Raw genomic sequence first — 24,742 nt, 5'->3', positions numbered from 1 at the left:
AAAATGTGAACAATAATAGATCAGTGGATGAAAAGGTTCGAATGAAAGCCCTTCAGGTCTAAGCTATTGGCATTGTAAATGACAATGCCTTTTATTTATGTTTTAAAAACGAAAACAAAAATAAAAGGCATTGTCATTTGCAATGTCAATAACTGAAACTCAACTAAATGCTAGACCTATTGCATTGCAAATGTTTGTTTAACTTCCTACCACGGCGTTCACTTTAGTGTACCGACACCTTTATGTCAGTGCCTGCAATCACTAAATATATTTTTTAATATGTTGGATTGCTCGGTGTGCATTTTCTAAAGGGCACTTCTGGAGCGGTTCCTAAAACTCGAGCGAGAAGTGAAATGTGAAAATCCATTGCCTGCTGGTGCATTGCGTGTTAATGTCACTGTCCAGAACTGTGGAGTGCTGGTGAGATTTATTTCAACAGCTTTTTTGATACAATTGTGCTGCACTAGTGTGATGTTTACTCGCTCTGAGACTATCTCTTGAACACAAGCACACACAAACAGAGTAATCCTTTAAATACCTTTTTTTAAATATAGAGCCTGGTTGCAACAAAATATTTAACTATAATCCGTTTCGTGCAGAGGTTTTCAATGCCGAATCTTTAAATTTGTTGATGCTAACATCCTTATTTAGAGTGCTATAAACAACCATGCAGTAGCAAGCGCTACAAAAAAAAAATCACATTATCGGGCCCAAATTGGAAATTCAATAGGCTTCGGATTTTTTGAAGTTAGAGCTATTGGCATTGTAAATGTTAGTCTTTTACCTACCAACGGAGTAGTGAGGGAGCAGCGGGTGGCGGTCTTGGAGTGTGATTGGCCAAGAGTAAATCATACAAGGAGAGACAAAAAAAAAAAGAGTGTATGGAATGGCAGATTTCCATGGAATGAACCCTTGCATTAGAAGTAACGTGATCCGGCTGTTCCAATCATCTCAGCCACCTCTACTGAGGGGCTGGCCGTGGCCAGTTTATGAGTAAGAGGCAACAGGGTGCATGCAGCATTATAGATACATTTTCCAGATGTGGTAAATAAATACCGGTTACATTTGTTGAGTCAGTGCGGAGAGCGGTTGACGTGCATTAAAAATAGTAAGGGAACTATGATGCTGTGTAAAATAGTGACGGGTTCAAATGTGTGGCTAAAAAACGAATCTGTACCTTTTTTCGGTGTTTCACGTAGAGGTATATGTATCAGGAAGCTTCAAGTGATTCCATTTATTAAAGCCAAAACAAGTTTCCCAGTTCCCTTTACATTTGCAGAATAACCTGTCGTGCACATTAACATAGTACGCGCACAACGAAACACTCACTCCCCTTCACTTCTGACACCCCCCATCGCCCACGGGGCCCAAGAATATCCAAGCATCGGTTATGTTGTCCACGGCGTAGATTTTTATTCACATCAAATCATATAAATCTACACACCCACTAGGGGAGTAAAGTACTACTTGGCATATATCATGAACGAACCACAGCAACAGACTTTTTGCGACATCCCCCTGTCAAAGGCAGCAAGACATTAGGCATAGCATTATAATTGATTTCAACTTCGCAGTACACTTGTACTTAAACTTGTTGGCCTACTCGGACGACCCACTCAGCTGCGCACATTGCGCCGGCAGGCCCCAATGCGCTACAGCAAACATTGCCACATGTTAAAGGCAGACAGGAAATTAGTCATAACATTATAATTGATTTTGCTTCGCCATACACATGTACTTAAATTTGTTGGCCGACTCATTCAGCTGCGCACATTGCGCCGGCAGGCCCCAACGCGCTACAGCAAACATTGAATTGCTTGAAATACTGGGCCCCGCATGGCGCATCGGCCCACGAGGTACCTGAACACAGGCAGCCTCCCAAAGAGTCCACACAATCCATACGTTGCGGGATAAGGCAGTAGAGACAGGTCCACCAGCAGGTCAGTCCCTCCCTGCCTATCCACTGCACAGTTCCATCGTACACCCTCTTGGGATTCATCCAGTCGCTAAAACACCATTGCCGGGCATGCCCCCTTTGGCGTTAACTGCCAGCGCTCCGCCCTTCTCTTCTGTCGGGTGGGTGGGTGGTTTCCGACGTTCTTGCGGCTTCCCTGGGTCCAAAGAGACAAAGAGGAGGAGACTCCAGGGACGCCGCCTTATATACCACAAGGAATTTACTTTCGGTTTCCAACCGCATCCCACACGTCATCACGAAATCTGACCACCAGAACCATCCCCTCAAACTCCCGCTCGGTTTCATGGCGCGACTAAGGGCGCCCCTCCTCTAAGCGAGGGGGCCGCCTGGTCATAGTACGCGCACAACGAAACACTCACTCCCCTTCACTTCTGACACCCCCCATCGCTCACGGGGCCCAAGAATATCCAAGCATCGGTTATGTTGTCCACGGCGTAGATTTTTATTCACATCAAATCATATAAATCTACACACCCACTAGGGGAGTAAAGTACTACTTGGCATATATCATGAACCAACCACAGCAACAGACTTTTTGCGACATCCCCCTGTCAAAGGCAGCAAGACATTAGGCATAGCATTATAATTGATTTCAACTTCGCAGTACACTTGTACTTAAACTTGTTGGCCGACTCGGCCGACCCACTCAGCTGCGCACATTGCGCCGGCAGGCCCCAATGCGCTACAGCAAACATTGCCACATGTTAAAGGCAGACAGGAAATTAGTCATAACATTATAATTGATTTTGCTTCGCCATACACATGTACTTAAATTTGTTGGACGACTCATTCAGCTGCGCACATTGCGCCGGCAGGCCCCAAAGCGCTACAGCAAACATTGAATTGCTTGAAATACTGGGCCCCGCATGGCGCATCGGCCCACCGAGGTACCTGAACACAGGCAGCCTCCCAAAGAGTCCATACAATCCATACGTTGCGGGATAAGGCAGTAGAGACAGGTCCACCAGCAGGTCAGTCCCTCCCTGCCTATCCACTGCACAGTTCCATCGTACACCCTCTTGGGATTCATCCAGTTGCTAAAACACCATTGCCGGGCATGCCCCCTTTGGCGTTAACTGCCAGCGCTCCGCCACAGGGCGAGAAGGTCCCTGGCGCACTCGCCCTCCCCCCTCAACCTGGCGCTGGCTGAGCTCAGGAATAGCCCCCAGAACAGTGTGGACAAAGATCGCCATCCCCTAGGCAAACAGATGCACCCCATCCTCATGGAACAAATCCCTCATCCCGGGATGTAGCAATTTGTGTCTAATAGTACCCATGAAGTGCTTTAATTAAAATGTTTTCACGGAATGGTTCAACTTTTTACCCATTCGTTCATGCCATTACCACAACCTCACCAGCCCAGGTCATTCGTGTAATCACTTCCGACCACAATATTTTTGCCTTTGAAGAGAATGCACCTGGAAATGATCATCTAAACTTCACTCCATGTCCGTAAGAAATTAACATTGGCATTACCAGCCAGCATCGCGTCAAGTAGCCCATACACTTGAACGCCCAGCTATGCCCATTGCGCCGGCAGGCCCCAATGCGCTACAGCCAACAGATAACACTCAGCTGCCCACGTTGCGCCGGCAGGCCCCAACGCACTACAGCAAAAGATAAACGTCCAGCTGGTCGTCACACTGCGCCGGCAGGCCCCAACGTGCCCCAGCCAACAGATACATAACTTCGGTGGGGAGGGCGGGGGACGGGGGAGCACCGCACACCCCATTGGCCCACTGGGCAGTGTTTACTCTAGGCCAGTGGAAGCCCGTGCTGACCACTGAAGTTATTAATGGGGGACCGGCACTTATACTTTATAGTGCGCCTCTTAGCAGCAGAAATCTGGGCACCTGCCCTTTTTTTTTTTTTTTTGTAATTACCGCCACTAGGATACCTGTCCCAGGTGTAAACCCCCACCCTGGCCAGCTGTACCGGAAGCGAGAGTGTAACGCACCCCTTACCTACTCTTGAGTGTGGCCTGCTTCCCAGCCAACGACCATGACCTTCGTAATAGACCCTAGGGGCTCCACTTCCTACTGTATTCTTATTGGCTCCTTTTATCGGGAATGTTACTTGCTAGTAACCCTGAACCCCGATAACTGCGCATGTGCCTGTTAACAACACCGTAATAGCAAGACAGGAGCACTGGAACTGAAGCGAGATATGTATAGACCACTTATATTATCCTGGCCACCAGCAGCACAATCAAGCACAATCTCCCGGCTGAGGATGGTTGCTATGCTGTTTGCAAAGGGCAAAGAGTGATACTATACCATGAACCTACACTTATTTCTGGAGCCCGGCATATGGAATATATTACGGTACTCTTATACATTGCACCGACATTGCGCCACGCTCCTGGTGGTGTACTCAGCTTTATTGTTAGCTGTAAGACAAGTCTCCGAAATAGAGCGCCATATCGTATGACATCTTCAATAAAACATCCGATATACAGTTATTGATAGCAGGCGTTCTAGCCACCCACCTGTACAGCTCCGTTAACCCAGTAAATTACGCCAAAAGACCCCCCAGATTCAACCAACCGTTATCCCAGGGCTGCAAGAATAGCCACTGCTCGGAGCCCTAACTGCCCTAACTCAGCCCTTGGCTTAATAGCAGACCCCTTTCTAATTAAGAATGTAAATGAGCCCCTCAATTATCTAACGTATAGCTACTGATATATAGCTACTTGACACCCATTTTTTTTGCATGGCAGTCCCTGGTCATGAATCCAGAGTGCAATATAACAAGTATATGTCCACTGCAGTCCCCATAAAGTGACCACGATAGGATACCAATATACTAATCACAATTGCACAGGTGATATGGTGCGGTCCCGGCTTAACTATTTGTCACGCCCCCAGGTTGTTACCGGGAGTAACAGTGTAACCCAGGAGATAGAATTAAGCTGAACCACACCTTCGCAGATATAATAGTAAAATACCTTGTGATGTCCGGCTAGGGAACCTGCAAAATGACGATATTATGCTGAGAAATCTAGGACCCTGGCCTATGATAAGCGTAGCTGTAGTTGAGGAACTGCTACAAAGACTCCTTTCTGCTCAAATATAAGCTAGTGAGACAACTACATACCCCACTACTGACCCTTACTGCTCGTTACCACCAGGGGAGAGGAACCGCACCTGTTTGTGATGTAATTTTTAGATGAAATGTATGTCTATATAAAGCGCCAGCTTGTTGTATTCTACAAGATCACCAGCCACATTACTCATGATATATTTATGTGTAAGTCACAGGCTCGCAAGCTGGTAGCGTTCCCCGATAGGTAAAATCTGCTCTCTTTCCACTGAGTAGCACCCCCATTGGGCCGAAACCATCACAGGATATTAAATTGCCTGTGCTGCTGCCGCCCCTTCCCCACTGTGTCGCTGTTTGGGAATCACCGGTTTGAAAGCTGGAAGCTTACCACAGTGAGCTGGCTATATGTACCTTGAGCCCATTTGCATATAGCATACAAACCAGTTACCACACGGGACCCGGAATCCTTCCCATGTCTGCTGGAACCGATATGCCGACCCTCCAGAAGTTGCTGCTAGTCGCCATTTTGAAAACATGTTGCCGCCATGTCCCCGTGATGTGCCTCCCACGATCATATCAGGGAAGAAAATAAACAAATGATTAAATCAAGTCATCAGTGTTTGGTGTGCTTCCATCTTTCATACACCAACTTAGATGCATTCATTTCCCCGCAACTGAGGAGGCTTGCCCTTATGACTGCCCAATACAATACCTCCAGTACGCTTCATACCTGATGTGCAGATCTAGCGCCAATACTAGCCGAACTCCCCCCCCCCACACTATTTTAACTCCGCAGGTCTGGACGCAACGCCACCTATTATAAAATGTGGCTATGGAACAGTGAAAGTTACTTGCTTGCCAACTATTTCTGACAAGAGTCCCAGTCTTCTATGCCTGCCGAGACGTTATGCATCATTCTGTATGTGTTAGGTCTGCACAAGGTCAGCAAGTCTGGCTGTAACACCACCCATTGCTAATTCAAAAGGAACCAATTTAAATGAGCCGAGTGTCCTTGTCGCCCTTCCTAGGTTTGGGACATTGTCATAAAGAAAATATATTGCTGGTTATGGAGCAATTAAGCTATTGCCCGGTAGAGGGTGATATGGAGCAAGCCCGTAACCTGGTATTCCTGCGCCTGCTGCACTAAGATGCTACTGCCTGGGAACCGCTTCCCGATGGCACCCCCTTCCTCTCCGCTGAAAGCCACACCAAATGTAAAAATAAGTCCTTCCATTCACCTAAACTGAAGCCCTGCCTAGCAGAAATGTTAGCGCTTGCTTTATCTCATTTGTTGTAGCAATCAAGGCGCACTCGTGCAGAAAAGAGTGCCATTACATACTTTGTCCTTTTATAACTATGCCTTGTTGTACACCCATAAAGACCTGAAAGCCACAACAGTAACATAATATATATGAGAATGACAGAAAATATTAATGTGATGCATTGCATTTCTCCCACTTAAATATGGACAGAATGAAAACCCCTCAGTGCAGCCTCTAGAGCCGCCGGTCTGAACCGCTGCACCGATTGTCCCTTTATAACTTTGCTGAGTTATACACCCAGTTAAAATACGTGGAAGCCAAAGCAGTAAAATGAGACCCATAAGAATACCAGAAAATTATCTTCTTTATGCCTTGCGCTTCTTCCAATTAAATCTAGCCGGATCCGAACTCCTCAGTGCCGCCTTCGGAACCGCCTGTCTAACCACTGCACTATAGGCACCCCAAAGTGCCGCATGTGACATCTTAACACCTAGATCCAGTGCCGCCAATCAAAACTACTGCGCTATGTTTTTTTTTTTTTATTCCCATATAAACATGGCGTGAATCGAACACCTCACCCACTACAGCCACCAAAACCGCCGGTCTTCACCACTGCACTATGGGCACCCCGAGATGCGGCCTGTTACTGTCGCAGACTAGTCCTTGATCCAGATATCCCTTCCCTCCCAATGCAAAACTGTAGCTTGGAACATCGCATAACCTCTATACCAATAACCAACGTCTCTGAAAAATAATTAGTTTCGGCACCTTGCCTGAAAAGACCAGGAAATGATACCCTTGAGACTGAACATATTACCGTCATCAAGTGCATTTTGCCAGTACTGCCACTCTTGTTACTGAAAAATAAACGACATGCTGCATGTTTTGGCACAGTTCCTTTTAAGTAAACGAGGAAAATTAGAGCGCATTTGCATTGCTCTGGTATTATTAGTGCAAACCTTATTATGGAGTTACATGGCCATTTTTTGATTGGTAAACCACAACAAAGGTGAAAAAAGACTATTTGCTCCTTTCACGTTATTTATTTTCTCTGCATTGCAACAGACATGTAACGTGAGCTTGGAACCCCACCGCAACATCCCACACATGACTGCACCGATCACTGGAAACTAATAATTACTATCGCTACCAAGGCCTACTGCAGATTGTTTTAGAGCTCGAGACTACATAAGCAGCGTGGCATAGGTTCGAATGCCCGGACACCCGCGTCCGCCTCACAATGAAAATATATCAAGTCTGTCTCACGTATGGGCCCGTGCGTGTGTGCGCGGGCAGGCCTCGTTCTAGCTTCATTCACGGCCCCTTTCTTTGAATGTTTATGTGTACTCAGGTCCTCCATAGCTTCACCTGCGGCCCCTCTTTGCATTTTTTATGTGTACGTACGGCCAGCCAAGCTCCTCTTCCCCCATCAGCACCCCCCACCCCCCGCCCCTGGAATGTGTGTTTGTTCCCTGCCGGGCGTGTTATCGGGCAGACCTGGCCTGTGGCCGTATAAGTGTCTACATCCGGTAAGGGGCGTTACCAGGTGGGAGGGCTTCACTCGGGGAGTGGTGAGTACATCAAGGACCCTCGTTAGCGGTGCGCCCCTATGCTCTACGGGTTCTAAAGGGGCGCGCAATCTAGAAACTCCGCCCTGTATGGGCACGGGCAGATGCGTAGCAGTATTCATTATTGCGATATTATTTGCTTGAGTTAGTCGTCTACACAGCAGGCTTCATGCGCTTGGCAGGGTACTCTGTGGGCTCGCACATGCATGGCGTGTAATGCGGGGAGACGTACCCGCACAGTAACGAAGTGGGGTAGTTCGCCTTGTGGAGGAATTATAACTATGAACATGAAACCAGTGTATATTCACGCTAGTGTGTATACACTCGTAAGCTAAACGCCTCTTCATTCTCACGTGCTTTGACAAAGCACCCATTGATCCCACGCACGCACAAAAAGTGCGTCATATTTAAAGAAAGCTCCCTAACAAAACAATTAAACCAGATACTGCCTTTCCGTGTCAAAGCCCAAATTTGAAAATTAATATGAGCAACCCCAAAGGCTCATCGCAACCCACTCCGCGGCCCAAATCCCCGGGAAACGACGATGCTCCATCACCGGAGCCGCTCCCTACCAGATACCGGCTCTGCTTTGAGATCAGCAGTGGGATTACACGGCAAAGGTTTTGTAAAAAAAAGAGAGAGGCAAAGAAAGAAAAACTAACTAGAGCAGATTGTAACAGTTCTGCGAACCGTCACAGTGCTCACCTTACAACAGCGATGCCCTGCAAATTATTAAATAAGAAATCACAAAGTCGAACAGTCTTGGGTGGACAGAATAGGTCTGCCTGCAAAGCAGACGGCACCAAAAACCCTACCCGGCTTCCCACCTTGGCCTCACCATAAGAATTAATTGTGCGCTGCCCCTACGATCAAAATGAAGGTTAGCCATGTGATTAAGATAACTCAATTACAAAGAAAATTAAACAATATGCAATCGTTTCACAAGGAATCGAACCACAATACTTAACTGAGATAATAGCTCGTTGTTTACACTACGCCAGGCCTCCTTGAACCCGCCTCGCCTTGTTTCCGACGTTCTTGCGGCTTCCCTGGGTCCAAAGAGACAAAGAGGAGGAGACTCCAGGGACGCCGCCTTATATACCACAAGGAATTTACTTTCGGTTTCCAACCGCATCCCACACGTCATCACGAAATCTGACCACCAGAACCATCCCCTCAAACTCCCGCTCGGTTTCATGGCGCGACTAAGGGCGCCCCTCCTCTAAGCGAGGGGGCCGCCTGGTCAGTTCTTTCAGGCAAGCAGGCGCTCTGTTAACAAGAACTGTTTACATGTGTTTTACAATGTAGCTGTCTTTTCCCTGTGAAGAGATGTTATCATGTTTTGAGAGAGGGAACAATGTCTCCTCAGTGAGTGGCTTGTAAAGAGTGTTAAGCACTGGTAATTAACATATGGTAAAGGGGCGCCAACAGTAAATTACTGTCTGAAACTTCAAAAAGACGGCAGTATGTGTTTGAAGAAGAGATTGTGTTATACCTGCCTAGCATACGTGCGGTTTATATGTGCTGTTTAATGTAATAAATGTAATGAGCTAAGACAAAGTGTTAAATACAAAGTAGTGAATGTGAATGAAAGAATTATAGTAATTTGGCTCCCAACAAGTCAGTGTGCACCAAAAATAATGAAATTATCAATTTTTCTAAAACATTGTGTGCAGAGATGAAAAGATTGCATCGAAGAAATTGTTGTGCAAACCAAAGCATGCTTTAAATGTGTGCAAGTATGCACACAGTATTTACATGGACTCGTCTTCAAAAGAAACCGACAAACAGTAGTCACAAGGAGTGTGCTGAAACCGAAGGAATTTTATTTCTCAAAAGTCATTGGAGAAAGCAGGTAAACAACACTGTGAAATCACGCTTTCAGTGTGAGCAATCGCCGTCAGAGAAAGTCCTCAAAATGCCGAAAAAGAGTAATTGGCAAAAAATAAATAATTAAATGGTACTCGGATTCTCCAAAAATCAAACAAACATTTGTTAAGAGTGAGGGGCAGTACCAGGGGAGCCGGCGAGAGCAGGGGTAGGAGAGCGAGCAGCGCCAGAAAAGAGCACATGCACTCTGCAACAATAAGAAGCCCGCAAGTGGTGCGCGCGCACGAGCGATAAGGTCCGGCACCAGGCTGCCTCAGTGAATGGATGAGGAGTAAGAGGGAGTTCCTCTTAGGGAACATAGAGCAGAAAATGCAAGGAAGAGATTACATTCCTGCCCAGAAGGTAACTTACCAATTCAGGGATGGAAACCCTAATAAAAGGCACACTGTCAAATACACATTGGCAAAAGAACAGCCTGCAGGGAAACTTCTAGTTTGTGCCACGTTTACATGCTAGCACTAACACGTAAACGGAAGCAATGACACTCACTACGGTTCATGAAATAGCTTGGGTGCTTCCCTTCCTAGAGAAAGACTGTGTTTTCAAGCATTCCTTTCATTCTTTTTAAAAGCTGAAGCACTTCCAGCTGTAGAGTCTACAGAAAGGGAGACAAGCGGCCGTGAATGAAAGTGAAAGTGCCAGGATGTCGAGCCGGCAAAGAGACCGCAAGCAAGCTAATGTAAACAAGCACGTGCGTGTCCAATGGCCCCTGTGCGTGCCGCTGCTCGCTCCCGCAAGGTGGATGCCGCCACATGCACTAGTGTGTAGAAAGGAGCTGACCAATTCTAAAGGTCATCTCCTAGGGCAGCGCATGCACGCTGCCTAGGCGAGACCTAAAAATGAAAAAAATGAGGCAGGGTAGAAACACCATGCCCTCCTAGGCCTGCTCAGGGGGTCCCACAGGAATTCCGAGAGGCAGAAAAAGTATTTATTTTTCATTTTTGGTGGGAGTTGCATTGGGTGCGCGAATCCGGATAAAAATGTTTTTTTCAAAACAAAACGCGATCTCCCGCGCTTTGTTTAGTTTAAGCCCCTGGGTGGGCTAGGTCCCGGGGCAATGAGTAAAATGGATGCGGGGGAATGAGAGGGCCCCCGCAGCCGCAGGGGCCACCACCTCCCTGAGGCTTTAATTATAAAATGTGGGGGGGCACGCAGCCCCCCTGCAGCCCCGGGGCTAAGTTTTCAAATATAGTGTGAGGGGGCTCGAGCCCCTCACACACTACCCCGGGGACCGTCACCTCCCGGGGCACAAATTAATTAAAAACAGGGTCTGTTGCGGACCTCTGGACATGGGGACTACCACCTCCCAAGGCTTTATTAGTCTTGGAGGGGGGCCACGGGTCCCCCTCATGGAGCCCTGGCACTGCCAACCCTGCAATGCACCGGGGACAAACTGCTCTTCCGATTTCAAGCACACGCCAAAATTTATACGGCCTACTTCGAGTCTACCTTTTCAGAGACTTATACAAAGTACCCTAATCACTAATCTCTCTACCAACATGCCAACTCACTTTTCTCTTGCAGCTTCAGTTTTCACTGACTCCTCAGAATGTTGAGCCTAGCCAAATTTAAAACACCAACCCTTCCCATATCACTGTTAGAAGTCTCACCATGTTTCTGAAGGCATGCATGTGTCTGTCTCTGCCTTTTGCTAGTGGCATGATACATAAAAAGAAACATACAAATAGTTGAATACCTCTGTTTCATATATGTCTAGCATCCTCAGATGCATAACATGTGTGAGAATACATGTACATGTAGACACATACCTCAGTCAGAAGAGCACGCAGACCTTTAAACTTGACAGACTGGGACACCTAAATTTATAGGTTCGACTTCAAGTGTACATTTCTACAGACTCATACGATGAAGACTAATCACTAATCTCTCTGCCCACATGTCTTAAAGGTCAATTTTCACTTGCAGCTTCAGTTTTCACCAACTGCTCAGAATGTTGGGCCTAGCCAAATTTAAAGCGCCAACCCTTCCCATGTCACTGTTATAAATCTCACAATGTTTCTGAAGGCATGCGTGAGTCTCTGCCTTTTGCTACTGTCACGAGAGATAAAAAGAAACACACAAGTAGTTCAAGACCTCTGTTTCAGACGTGAAACATTTTCAGATGCATAACACGTGTGAGAATACATGCAGAAGTAGACACATAGCTCAGTCAGAAGAGCACGCAAACCTTTAAACTGGACAATCTGCTCTTCCCATTTCAACCAGACATCTACATTTATACAGCGTACTTTGAGTCTACCTTTCCAGAGACTCACACAAAGTACCCTAATCACTAATCTCTCTACCAACATGTCTTAAAGCTCACTTTTCTTTTGCAGCTTCAGTTTTCACCGACTTCTGAGAATGTCGAGCCTAGCCAAATTTAAAACAGCAATTCTTCCCATGTCACTAGTTAAAGATCTAAGGGCCATATGTATCAATGTTAGATTTTGCGATTCTCAAATAGCAAATTTCTGGGAATCGCTATTTGAGAATCCCAGAACGCTATGTATGTAGGATTTGCAATACATTTTGCGAATCCTACATATTCCTTAATTGCGAATTGCAAATTGTATTTCGCAATTAAGGAATACCTCCCCATTCATTCCTATGGGCCTAGAGGCCCATAGGAATGAATGGGAAGACATTCTCAATTTGCGATTCTCAATTAGAGAATCGCAAATTGAGAATGCAATTTCAAGTGTGCCTGGGTGTCAAAAGGACACCCTGTTGCACCCCTGAAATGAGCATGGGTGCACATGTGGTGCTCATACATGCCCTAAGGGCATGTGTGTGCGCCACATGCCACTTCGAAAAATGCAAAAATATGCATTTTTGAAAGAAATCGCAAATTACTACCAACCTGTAGTTGGTGGTAACTTGCGATTCCTTAAGGCCAAATTGCCCTTTTTGGGTGCTTCTTACATTGCATTTAAGGAATCGCAAAATTTGTGATTCCTTAAATGCAATTGCAAAATAAGGAATTGCAAATTTTGCGATTCCTTATTTTGCACGCGGATTTGACTTCATACATACCACTTAGCAAAATTGCAATCGCAAAAGCCGAAATTCGTCGAATTTCGGCGTTTGCGATCGCAATTTTGCTTGATACATATGGCCCTAAGTGATCTTGTGACATTCTTGGTAATTTGTAAAGTATTATGTCCTACATATTTAGTTCTAATGCAGAGATTTCTAATGTAATTGAAAACAAGTGTTTCTTTATAATTATAAATGTGGGCAGAATTTGCGAAATTAACTTTCGCAAACTATCGCGAAAATGCTGAAAATCTCCGCAAACACGCCAAAAATATCGCGAAGACGCGGAAGTTTTTTTCCCGCCTGTTCGCGATATTTTTTGCATGATCGCAGCTCGCAAACTTACCCATGCGGTTGCTCACGGGTGCGGCCATCTTGTTTTCACTTGTCCCGCCCTCTCGCGATGCTTACTTCCTGTTCCGGGTCGCGCAATGCATGTTCGCGCCCGTTCGCGGTAGATATTTCCTGTTTGCGACCGCTTTTACTTGATCGTGTTGCTTTTTGCTTGCTCGGGGAGAAAATATCGCGCGAACTTGCGCACGTGGTTGCAATGGGCGCAGCCATCTTGTTTTTCACTCTATTGCATGGTTCTGGGGCCTGATTTTGAATCCTCCCTACATTTTTTCAATCCTTTGTTTAAAGCCACTTTTTTTAAATCTTTCTTATTTATTATTTCTCTAACTATTTTCCTGCCTCTATATTTTTGTTTTTTGTCTACTTTTTTTTTGTTTTTCAGCTACTTTTTCTCTCTTTCTATTGCCTGCTATTTATTTCCTTTACTTCTTTAATTTTATTACCTTTTCTTTCCCGCCCTGTCCCAGAAACATGTCTAAGGGTAGGGCTGGTCGTCGTCGCAGCCAGAGCAGCGACCGCCTTCCTTGCGGTTGGCGGCGCCCACGAGGGGTGCAGGCACGAGCCTTATTTGGGGAGGTGGAGTTGGCTGCACTCATTTTCTTTGTGCAGCGCCACCTCCCCTCAACCCTGGCAGCAGGTGGCAGGCCTGGGTCCGGGTACGGCCTCCGGGAGCGTCGGCAGCAGTGGGGGAAGGTGCGCCGGGCAGTGTCGCGCTTCTCTGGGGTCCGGCGCACCCAGGCGCAGCTGACGCACTGGTGGCCCGACATCCTGGACCGTGAGCAGGACCTGCTGGACCTGCTAGGAGTGGAGGTCCCGGGGCTTGGTGAGTAACTATTTAATTATTACTACTTTGTGTCTGTTCTTCTGCTCTGTGTTATATAATGCAAATATCTTTTTTTCTTCCAACCAGCTAGAATGTTGCTGCTTACATTCCAGGTTAATTACGTTTATAAGTCTTCTGTGATTATGACACAGGTGCTCTTCTGCGCTACTACTAATCTTACTTGTTTGCAACTTTGCGTTTGCGTGATTCTGTAAGAGTTTATTTTAGAGAAATTAAGTTACGTAATGCTACAGTGACTCTAATCCACTCCTTACTTTGTCCTGTCACTAAGAGATAGGGGCGGATTGAGACTTCGGTTTAGGTACTTTGTATGAGTTTCTAATTTGTTAGTGGTATGCGTGATGCCCCCTCAGTTACGTGACGTGCTGCTAGTAGGGCATTCTTTATTAGAACCTTTTCTAGTTTGTTCAATAATACTGATATTTGTAAAGCGCGAACAGCTACCTCACAAGGAGGTGTCCCGGCGCTATAGACCACTGGGGAACCCGTCCTGGCTATCCCTGTGAGATGGTCCCTTTCTGGGTATCTCCAAGGTGAAACCAGGCATCCCCAGCGTCTGTGGGGGGCCGTTGTAGAGATGAGGCAAGCTTAATGCCCAGAGTTGCCGAGTGTGTTCCTGGTTAGAGTAGGTACCGAGGCGAGAATTATCGAGTCCGTTTTTGACCCTGGTCCACGACCCTGCCGCGTCGGGTATTGAACCCTGGTCCCTGGCCAATTCTCTGCTTACGGGTCTGCCGCCTCTAACCAGTGAGCCACACCTCTCTACAATCTTCAATGAGTGGTGGTAATTGGCTTAGCACTTGGAGAACATCACCATCAATCAATCAACCGAAAATTTGGTGAATTCAAAAAATGTAGTCATGTGTCCTCCATTTGACCATATGCATTGTTGAGGAATAAAAGAAGTGGAAATGCATACTTAATGTACAATTGGCATGACTGGAATAGGTGGGCTAGGTCGGGTGGTACGTCGTACTTAGGCTTAGTTGTAACTTAGTATTCTGGAATCAGAATGGAAGACTGGATTACTGTTGATAAATAGTAACTTAAGTAGTCGATCCGCGAATCCCCCAATACTACTTGTTGACCAGATGAGATCGGTCAATTTAGTTATTGCAATTGTTGTTTCCATAATTGTTTTTTGACCGTTCTTTAAAAATATTGTATTTGTTTGACACCATCCATCAGTGTTTGTCTCTTTCTTATATCTTTCCTGTTCATCAGCACCCAGGGGCAGACAGACAGGGAGTGGGCAGTCGGCGGGACAACAGTCCGAACACCACCACCAGGAGGACACCAATGAGGGCTCCTCTGCTGGCCCCAGTTAGTCTTCTTGTTTTTAATAATATTTCTTATTCCATAACTTTTACTGCACCATGTTTTTCACCAACTATTGTTTCAGTTTCCCAATGCAATTTTTTACCTTCAATTATCCTTCGATCTGTACGGTTTCAAAATTCTTGTTATCCCTGCCTCTGCTATGATGACTCTCAGTACTACTACTACTACCAGTCTGTCTGTACTGTAGTAGCTAAGCTTGCCCAGTTGGCCCGTGCCACTCTTTATGTGAAAGGTTGTAATAAAACTCAGATTCACCAGTATCTCTAGCCATTGAGTCCAGTCCTTTGGGTCGTCCTCTTGTACTACTTCTAGTCTTTTTGATCTTGACTCTTTGTTAATCTTGAGGCTTTGACAATTCACAGCAACAAATGCCGAACCAGATATATTACTATTTTGATATGATAGCCTATAGGACAAACTACTACTGTTGTAGGGATCTTGCACATACAGACCTTTGCACAAGAAAATAGGATGTTGGTGATGGTAGGTTGGACCTTCCTCACACACCTCAATTTAGAAATTCAGAACCCACCCCAATCCCCTGCTCGACTATTGTACTGCCTTGTCATAACTATTAGGTCTCCGAACCCTCCCCCCAAGATACCCAACAAGTAGACAACCCAGAACATAACACACCCAACCTCCCAGTCGTGGAAGCAATGCACATGCACACCCTTACTTTAATTTTCTCACTCATGTAAGTTAGTCCACCCCAAATACCACCACGTCTATGTAAGTTCAAAATGTTTATTTTGAATTGAGAAGCTCTGTACATTGTTCTATTATAAGATGCAGCACCAACCGTAAAATTAAAAAAATAAACATTGTTACACTTACTTACAGTTGGGAATTAAATCATGATAACTGAACAGTGATGGAAGGCAGCGCCACCATCCCCTAGGAATTTAGTTTATATAAATTTATAAATGAAGATCTGAGTGAAGGGACCCCTCACTTTAGAAGAACCTAGTATTGGTAGTTGTTGCATCATTCATAAGCTCTGCAAAGCTCTGGTTCATAGAAGGGAATCTTCCGTCTAATGCGAAAAATTAAATGGTGCGCGTTAGTATATTGCAACTTGCAAGCATTTCTCAGCCGTGCCAAAAAGTGTAGCATTTATGGATAAGCAATATGGACTAACAGTACACCAGTACTTCATAAAAAAGTGGCTTGTTAATGTTTTTGTTGACCGCTTGTATGCAGCACGTAGACAGTAGCAGTGTGAGGCAGGTCATGTGGGCTCAAAGGTGTCTTATACAAAAAGCTGCAAGGTAACGTCACATGTACAAAAATAAAAGACACAAAGGTAAAATGGTTGCATGGCTCGGGCTAACTAAGCAAAGGCTAGAATGACCATATATAACTATTAAGGTCTACTCTACTACTACCTGATTTGTACTAGTGATGTATGTTAGTATACTATGAACTCATTTTTCAACCTTGCTACTGATCAATAGGGGGAGGTGTATATGACGCCTAATAAATGTGTAATGTTTTCTAGGCGCACTACCGACCACCATTGCCGGGGCCAGCGAAGGCGACGCGGAGGGAGAGGATGCGGCAGTTGCTGCAGACACGGACGATGGAGCGGTAGGGGGAGTGGCAGCACCAGTGGCGGGCGGTGGTAAGTTAGATTCATAGTCCTTAACTATTGTTGAACTTGACAGTACACTCACTGCAAGGGTGTACTGTATGTATACTGTACTGTTGAGACTTAGGGCCCCATTAGGATGGCGGACGTATTGCCCCCGCCAGGCCGGCGGTATTCATCACCGACACCGCAGGGGCAAACCTCCCGCCATCCCTGTAGAAAAGAGTCAGACCCCCCACATGTCGACCAGGCGGAAAAGAGTTCAATATGGTGGTGGTGTCTCTCTGAACACACCGCCAGCCATATAATCTGCATTTTGGAATGCCTTTGCGTGGCGGCATTGCCGTCCACCACGGAAAGGCATGCAGACATTGCAGAGTATGCTTGGGGGCCCCCATGGAGGGTACCTATGCTATGGTACCTCCCTGCCTTTCAAAGCAAAACATGACAGGCTCCGCGCGGGGCCTGTCATGTTGTGCTTGGAAAAGCAGCACAACATGTATTTTTAGCATTGCTTTCGGCACCGCCAACCAGAATGTAAAAAAAACAGGATGCGCTCGCCACTGTGCCGGGCGCATCCTCCTAATTAATTGTCCCCACGGGACCCCCACCCTTTTTAGCGTGAGGATGGCGGTTCCGATGTCCTAAGTAAGTATGAGTTGTTGTGAACGTTTGAAGAGTGAACTAGAAGACTAGAATCCCTTTAATTGGCATAGGAGCAGGAGTATTGAGTAACCAATGGCCTCATCTATCTGATTTCAATTCCGCTTTGAAAGTGTTATGGAGAAGAGCACCTGGTGCACTGTTCAACTAAAAAGTGAAAGACGGGTGGAAGGAAGGACGGGCGAGATTTAAAATATTATGTACTACTGTGCTTTATAATATAGTGCTACTCTACCATGCCACTATGTGTATAAATAATTAACTTGTCTTACTGTTTTTCTAAGAGTATATTTTACAATTGTCTTGTTTTTTTCTTTTTGATACACAGCTACTCCTAAACTCAATTGAAAGGAGTTGGCCGCCAAGGCACGGCGACGGAAGCTGGAGGCAATCCAGCGTGAATACCGGCAGCTGGTGTTCTTGGCAGAGGAGGAGGAGGAGACTGCAGCAGCAATTGAAGCCTCCTCCAGTGCCCCGGGCCCCAGCCACCGCCCTCCAGCGGTACGGCACCACCATCTGGCGGCTGCCCACCACCACCGCAGTGCCATCTCTGGTGCCCCCCCACTGTGGCTGCAACTGCCGCGCCCTCAGACGCCGCTTCACCCGTTTAGAGGGGCAGATGCGTGTCCTCCTTCAGTCCCGCCCCACACCTTAGTCCCTGTCTTCAAGTTCTGCCCCTTTTTTAATTCTTGTTTGGGTAGGTGGGAACTGGTTTGGGCGTTGGGTTTACTTTTCGGACTACTATTTTCTCCTGGACTTTCCTACGGACATTGGTTGGGGTTAAGGAGGGGGGTGGGTCAGCGTTTGTGGGTTTTTAGTTTATTTTTGTTAAGGTAAATTAAATATATTTTTCTATGTTACATGCAATGTTGTTAATGTTTTGTAGGTGGGGTTACTGTTTTACATCACACTGTTTCCTTGCTGGTGCAGGGCCGTCCATAGCCTGTGTTTGATTGAAATAATAGGCTGACTGTGTAAGACACAAACAGATAGATGCGACACACCTCACTGATTGACTTGTCCTACTAGTACTTTCAGTCTGTCCTCTAGTCTATGCATTCTTCATCTGGACTGGTGTGTGAAATTGAATTCATTGAAAACATGTCCATTATTAATTCTGCCTCCCCCAAACTTCTCTCTTACCTGTGCTTGATGTTTATGTTTAACTTAGGCACAGCAATGGCGGCATGGTGAAGATGGTTTCCTTTTTCTAACATGCCATGATTGGGGTGGTGGTGGTAGTATAGTAGTAGTAGTAGACACTGGCTGGGCGGCAGCATTTGCAAAAAAAGAAAAGGAGAAAGTCAATCGCCTTTGAGAGACTGTTAGAGGAGTAGTAGAATGAAGTACAGTACAGAACTTACCGAGCAACATTAATATGCTAAAATATTTTACAACAAAACATAATGGTGGTTGGGATAGCTTACTAGACAGAGTTACAAACTATAGTTGTGTCAACTCGAGTCACTTGACTAGGCCTACAGCCTAACAGTTAGTGCTGTGTATGAGGAATGACAACAAACAAATCCAATCAATGCCGGCAATTAATGCTGAGGTATATGTTCCTTTGTTAAATAAAATAACCTCTAAAATATCCTACCCATGGGTGGGCAAGGAGAAGAAGATCATCGCTCTGCCTTGAAATTGAAGTACTGTTGCTTTTGCCACATCTGCCCCAGCAAGTGTGTGATTAAGTATTGGTGTACATTTAATTTAGTCACACCGACAATAAGTCACACAGCCCGGGGGAAGAGGGTTAGGGTTTGTTGAATGGATGGGAAGGGGGTTTTGGGAAAGGTTTGACATTGAAAAACAGTATGCATGGACAAACAAACGACAATCTTTGAAGACTAACATATCCATATGTTAAGGGAGAAAAAGGAAATGCATGCATGATGATGAGAGACCCGGATTACATACACTTCTTGTTCTGTTGTTCCGGCCTTAATACTTTTACAGATAGCAAATAGAAATTTTAAATATTGGTAGGGAAGAATCGTAAACAGAGAGCAAACCTAATTATAATAATAACAACAACAAGAACACACTGTTGTAAAGATTGTATACAAAAAAATTATTCAAATTATTTAAAAGAAGATAAAAGTTGATACTGTTACTGTGTTATCCTGGTAAAAAATGTGGACTGGATTTGCATCTCGGCATTCCTCTTGGTCCTCTTGTCCATCAATCTTGGGTGTGTCGCCACTCGCCACTGCCAGGCTGGAATTTTTTTTTCGATTTATTGGTAAGGTAAGTGTGCAGTGTAATGTTTTCCAAAGTATAGGGCAAGGCCCGGCCTGTAATTGTAGATGGAAAACCAAAGGGGATATTGAGAAACAAAGTTGAAACAAATGCACAAGTGATGGTGTAGTAAAACTTTCCGAGGTGGCATGTATGCATCATCTCTACTCTAGTCTGTTTCCAGCATTGACCTTCAACAATAACAGGAGAGAACAGGCCCACAGTGACAGGCCTGACAAAACGTTGTTTAGCAGTAGCACATCCTACGTTAGACTTTAGAGTACTTTTTTTTTTTTTAAAGAGTTGGACAAAGGCAATGCACATTATCCATTCCAAAAATAGCATTTTACAGTTTAAGTTAGTAAATCAATGCACCGCAGTCATCCCACCGCTACATTCTTTTCCACTTCTACACAGACATTTGGATCTGCTGTGGTTGTGGTTGACGTGTTTACCTTTAGGCTTTTAAGTTTTTCTTTATGCCACTCATGAAACGTCCTCCTGACTTCATCATCATCTCCGATACTTTTACTGACTGACTGTGAAGATCGGCCTGCAGTAGAAGTAAAATTGTTATTACACAACAAGAGTAGAAATATTATTGACTTGAGTCAGTCTTTAGTGTGTACAGAAAGATAGATTGCTAGTACACTTTGACTTCACTTTGTGGACAACAAACAAACAACGAAAACACAAACACCAATCACTCAGAGTCAGGTGTCCAATGCATGCCATTAATTGTCATTACCTGTTCCTTCTCATCTTAAGTTAACGGGCCGTTTATTTCGCCATCATCATCATGGACGGTGCTGTTGTCTCAATCATACTCATTGCGCAGATTGAGTGAGTCCCCTTCCTGTATTTAATTAAAAGCAATGTATCACCAAGCTGCAGGAGAAGTACAAATTTCTTATTTGCAAGAAGGGGAAAATTGAATTCACCTTGAGTTAAGTTTAGTGTGTTCTGTAGAAAGATGATTAGTGCACAATTACATAACTTCATGCACAACAAACACAACAAAATCATTTAGTCTGCGACTCTGCGTCCAATGCATGGCATCAATCATTACCTGTTCCATCTTATTTTCAGTTAATAATGGGCAGTCTCTCTCGGCTCTGAAAGGAGGATAGCTATAGTAGTCATCTTATTCATGCTACACTTCTTTTGGCAGAACTAGGAAAGTTTGAATTTGTTCTTCTAGTATTTACCATCATCCAATCATCATTCATGAGGGCAATGGATTTGGGCGGGACATTCAGTATGATGGAGCGGAGGAGCTGGATTCGGAGGACTGTACTGTCAAATTGCAGACACCTGAAACTTGTATATGAAATAAGAAGAGTAGAAGACGGTGGTAATGGATTTGTTGTGATTCACAAGTTTGTAACCGGAACGACAGACACACAAATAAAGGGGGAAAAAAGGGAGGAAGACAGTAAGTGCAAGCCTAATTGTCAGGGAAGTATAGCTCGTCCTCAAACTCTGGGGGTTCAGCCAGTAGTAGGTAATCATCATGTGACACACTACTTCCGTCACCTGAGCCGCTGTCCTCATCTTCCTCCATTGCTTCATGTATTGTGTAAATTGGTGGTATGAAGTGCTGATTAATTTTGATCATTGTTAACCTCTCCACGTTTTTGGGCAAGAGACTGGTCCTTCTCAATGTTACAATGGAACCAGCAGCACTGAAAACACATTCGGAAGAGACACTTGCGACAGGGCAAGCCAGATAGCTTATCGCCAGCCTGCTGAGCAGTGGCCAATCAGACCTTTTCCTATACCAATACTGCAATGGGTTTTGATCAATGTACACCTCTGTTGGGTCATCCAGATAGGCCTGGACCATCCGCTCAATGTTCAGGGGTGCTGCTGGTAAGCTTTCGTGCTCTTTTCTCTGTGCATCAGCACTGTGCTTATTAATGCCTAACTGTACATACCAATCGTCTAACGATTGAACTGGGCCTATTGATCCAGTTATTGTTGCTGTTGTCGATAGTGATGGTGAGTGTTGTGAACCAAACACACTGCCCTCAGCCGACGAAGTTGCACTTGATCCTGCATGCCCTGCTGCAGTACTTCTTGTGGGTTGATCTTGCGGGCTTTTAGTTAGCAGCCGTTCGTTTTCCAACTTACTGGCTGCTTCAGCTATACAAGTTTTGTAGCGGGCAACATCAATCTCGAAATAAAGCAAAGAATGTCTTCAGTCCAAATTTTGCACGTGGATCCAGAATTATGGCACAAATGTAATGGTCTTGTGACAAAATTGTATTTTGTATCCTTACATTTTCAGTTAAGCGACGGGCTAAGCTCTCCACCAAGTGATAGGCTTCCCTTTTGTCCTCTACACCTTTGTATGATTCAGACACATTCTTCAGCTGATGCTTTAGCATTTGCAATAATGGGATAGCTTGGGCCATTGTACAGTCCTCCTTGCTGACTTAACCTGTGAAGACCTCGAAAGGACAAAGCATCTCAGTCAGGCATTTAATTAGGCTCCATTGCTCCATCTCAAGGTTCATGCCTTTAACAGTAGCATCCCCTCTTCTTTTCCAGACATATTCATGGAGTGACCTGTACTGCTCATACAGACGATCAAGCATGTAATACGTTGAGTTCCAACGTGTTGCCACCTCCTGGATGAGTGCCTTGACTGCCATCCTATGTTCACGTTGGATGATCCTCAGCTGCTTCCGAGCTTTAAAAGAATGGCTGAAATGAGTGCATATTCTTCGGCAGATGGCCAGTAAATTGCTGACTATGGGTTCTTTTTTCAGAAAGTCTTGAACGATAATGTTTATGCAGTGCGCCAAACACGGAACCCTGAAATAGGAACCAAGTTCCATGGCCTTAAGTACATTACTGCCATTGTCTGTGGCAACAAAACCAATACTAAGCCCTCTTGGCTGCAGCCATTCCAAAACCTTGCTGCGAAACTCGTCTAAAATGTTTTCAGCCGTAAGAGATTTCTCCATGGCTAACAGGGCTACAGTTGCATGTTTCTGAGTACCTTTAAAAATCGCAGCTGTGTCAACAGCACCTCACAGATAGCTTATCTCTAACCCCCACAAAAGAGACCCAGTGTGCAGTGATGCACATGTAATCTGTGGCTTGGCAACTGGTCCACATGTCTGTTGTCAGGTGGATATTGTGAACAGCACTCTGCTGCAAAGCTTGTCCAACCAATTCCTGCACATCATGATGTAGTGCCCCAACAGCAATTCTTGCAAAATAGGACCGGCTGGAAACCTTCCATTTAGGGCAGATGGCTGACACAAATTTAAGGAAACCCACCCCTTCCACAAATGAAAAAGGAAGAAGGTCCAGCGCTAACATTTTAGCCAGCTTCGCATTGTACAACCGTGCCATTGGGTGGTTGCGTTGGAACTGCCCCTCCAACCTAAACATGCTCTCAATGGTAGGCTGGATTACTTTCCCTTGTGGTGCTGTTTTCATTAACCCACTTAGGCTCAACTACACAGTTTGTCTCATTGCGGTACTCGGTCGCCTTGGTGTCTCAGCCTGACTCTGAATATGGCTCTTACTGCGGTGCCACTCAGATGTTACTGAGGAGGATGTGGGCGGTACCACTGCACTACTGGGGACAGGGCTAGAAATGCCTCCCTCTTCTTCACCTTCCACCGCAATAATATCGCTCCCTGATTCTTCCTGACCAACTTCAATGGGTTGAGTTTTTCTACATTCTTTTAACTGAAGTAGGTGTTTCTCCCACACGATAGTGTGGTGTATTCTGAGATGACTTGCTTGGCCTCCGGTACCATAGTTTGTACCAAGCTTACCCCGCCGAACACCTTGCCGACAAATTGAGCAGATAGCAACGTTCTCCTCCTTGGTGCTAACAGAAAAGAAGTCCCAAACTGGGGAGGAGAACTTTCTGGCACTGCTGGATGTGCCACTTTCAATACCAGATGAACTGAAGGGTGTGCTTGAAATGTGACCCTGTGCACCTAGACTGTGACTTTTACTACCACTACCTACTGAGATGGTTGAGCTGGATGTAGGTCCCTGCCGGGCCTTGGAAAATATGGCAGCTGGAGGTAGTGGTGGTGTAACCTGTTTTGGTGATATTCGTGCTACATCCCGCTCAGTAGGAGCCTTTCTGGATAGGGTGAGAATGTTGGTCTCCAATCCCTTTGGGGCGGGAGTAATGTGCGTGATGACTGGCTCGTCTTCATCAACATCACCATCACCCCCCTCTTCTACATCTACCTCCATTACTCTAAGTTTTTCTGGGACCTTCCTTTTCAGAAGCATTGTCTTCTGGCGTATATCACTCTCAGACTGAGCTGGTGGGTGCCAAGTGGCATCACGATCATCAGAAGGGGGGCTTGAAGAAGAAGGTGATGGGCTAAGCCTCCTTTTCCTTGCTGGTGGTCTGGAAGACAATAGATCTTCTGAAACAGTGGTTTGACTTTGCTCCACCTTCTTGTTGCGGCTGCTGGTGTTCTTGTTGCGGCCGCTGCTGTTCTTGTTGCGGCTGCTGCTGTTCTTGTTGCGGCTGCGCTGCTGTTCTTGTTGCGGCCGCTGCTGTTCTTGTTGCGGCTGCTGCTGTTCTTGTTGCGGCTGCTGCTGTTCTTGTTGTGGCTGCTGCTGTTCTTGTTGCGGCTGCACACTTATCTGCTGAGTTTGCGCCTGTGTTGATTGTGTACTACTTTGCAATAATTACATTTCTTCAACATCGCTGCTCGTTAGTAGACTGACTACCTCTGCGACACTAAAGCCCTTGGGCCTAGGTTGGTGGGGTTGGACCGCTGGTGCTGAGGTGCTGCTCCCAGCTTGGTTCCCGGACAACGCTGCTGCAGACGTAATTTTTTTGGTGCCAAAAAAAACATTGGCCAGCACACCACCAGTCGTCGTTAATGGCACTTCCTTTTTCTGTTCCTTCTCACCGGCAACTTTCTTGGTACTGGACCA

General features: G+C 45.6%; 1 long non-coding RNA gene across 1 annotated transcript; it reads right to left on the bottom strand.

The window, feature by feature from the left end:
- Window positions 1-1,391: 1,391 nt before the first annotated feature.
- LOC146833205 (uncharacterized) lies at window positions 1,392-9,073 on the bottom strand. Its single transcript, XR_014960542.1, has 2 exons — window positions 8,816-9,073; window positions 1,392-2,111 (listed from the first exon to the last, which is right to left on the bottom strand). It is a non-coding gene; the product is annotated as an uncharacterized LOC146833205 (long non-coding RNA).
- Window positions 9,074-24,742: the final 15,669 nt, after the last annotated feature.

The sequence above is a fragment of the Triturus cristatus genome, chromosome 4_2 (assembly GCF_964204655.1).
Source record: "Triturus cristatus chromosome 4_2, aTriCri1.1, whole genome shotgun sequence".
In the NCBI taxonomy this organism is placed as follows: Eukaryota; Metazoa; Chordata; class Amphibia; order Caudata; family Salamandridae; genus Triturus; species Triturus cristatus.
Note: the sequence above shows the minus strand (reverse complement) of the source record. Positions and strands in the feature narration are given on the sequence as shown.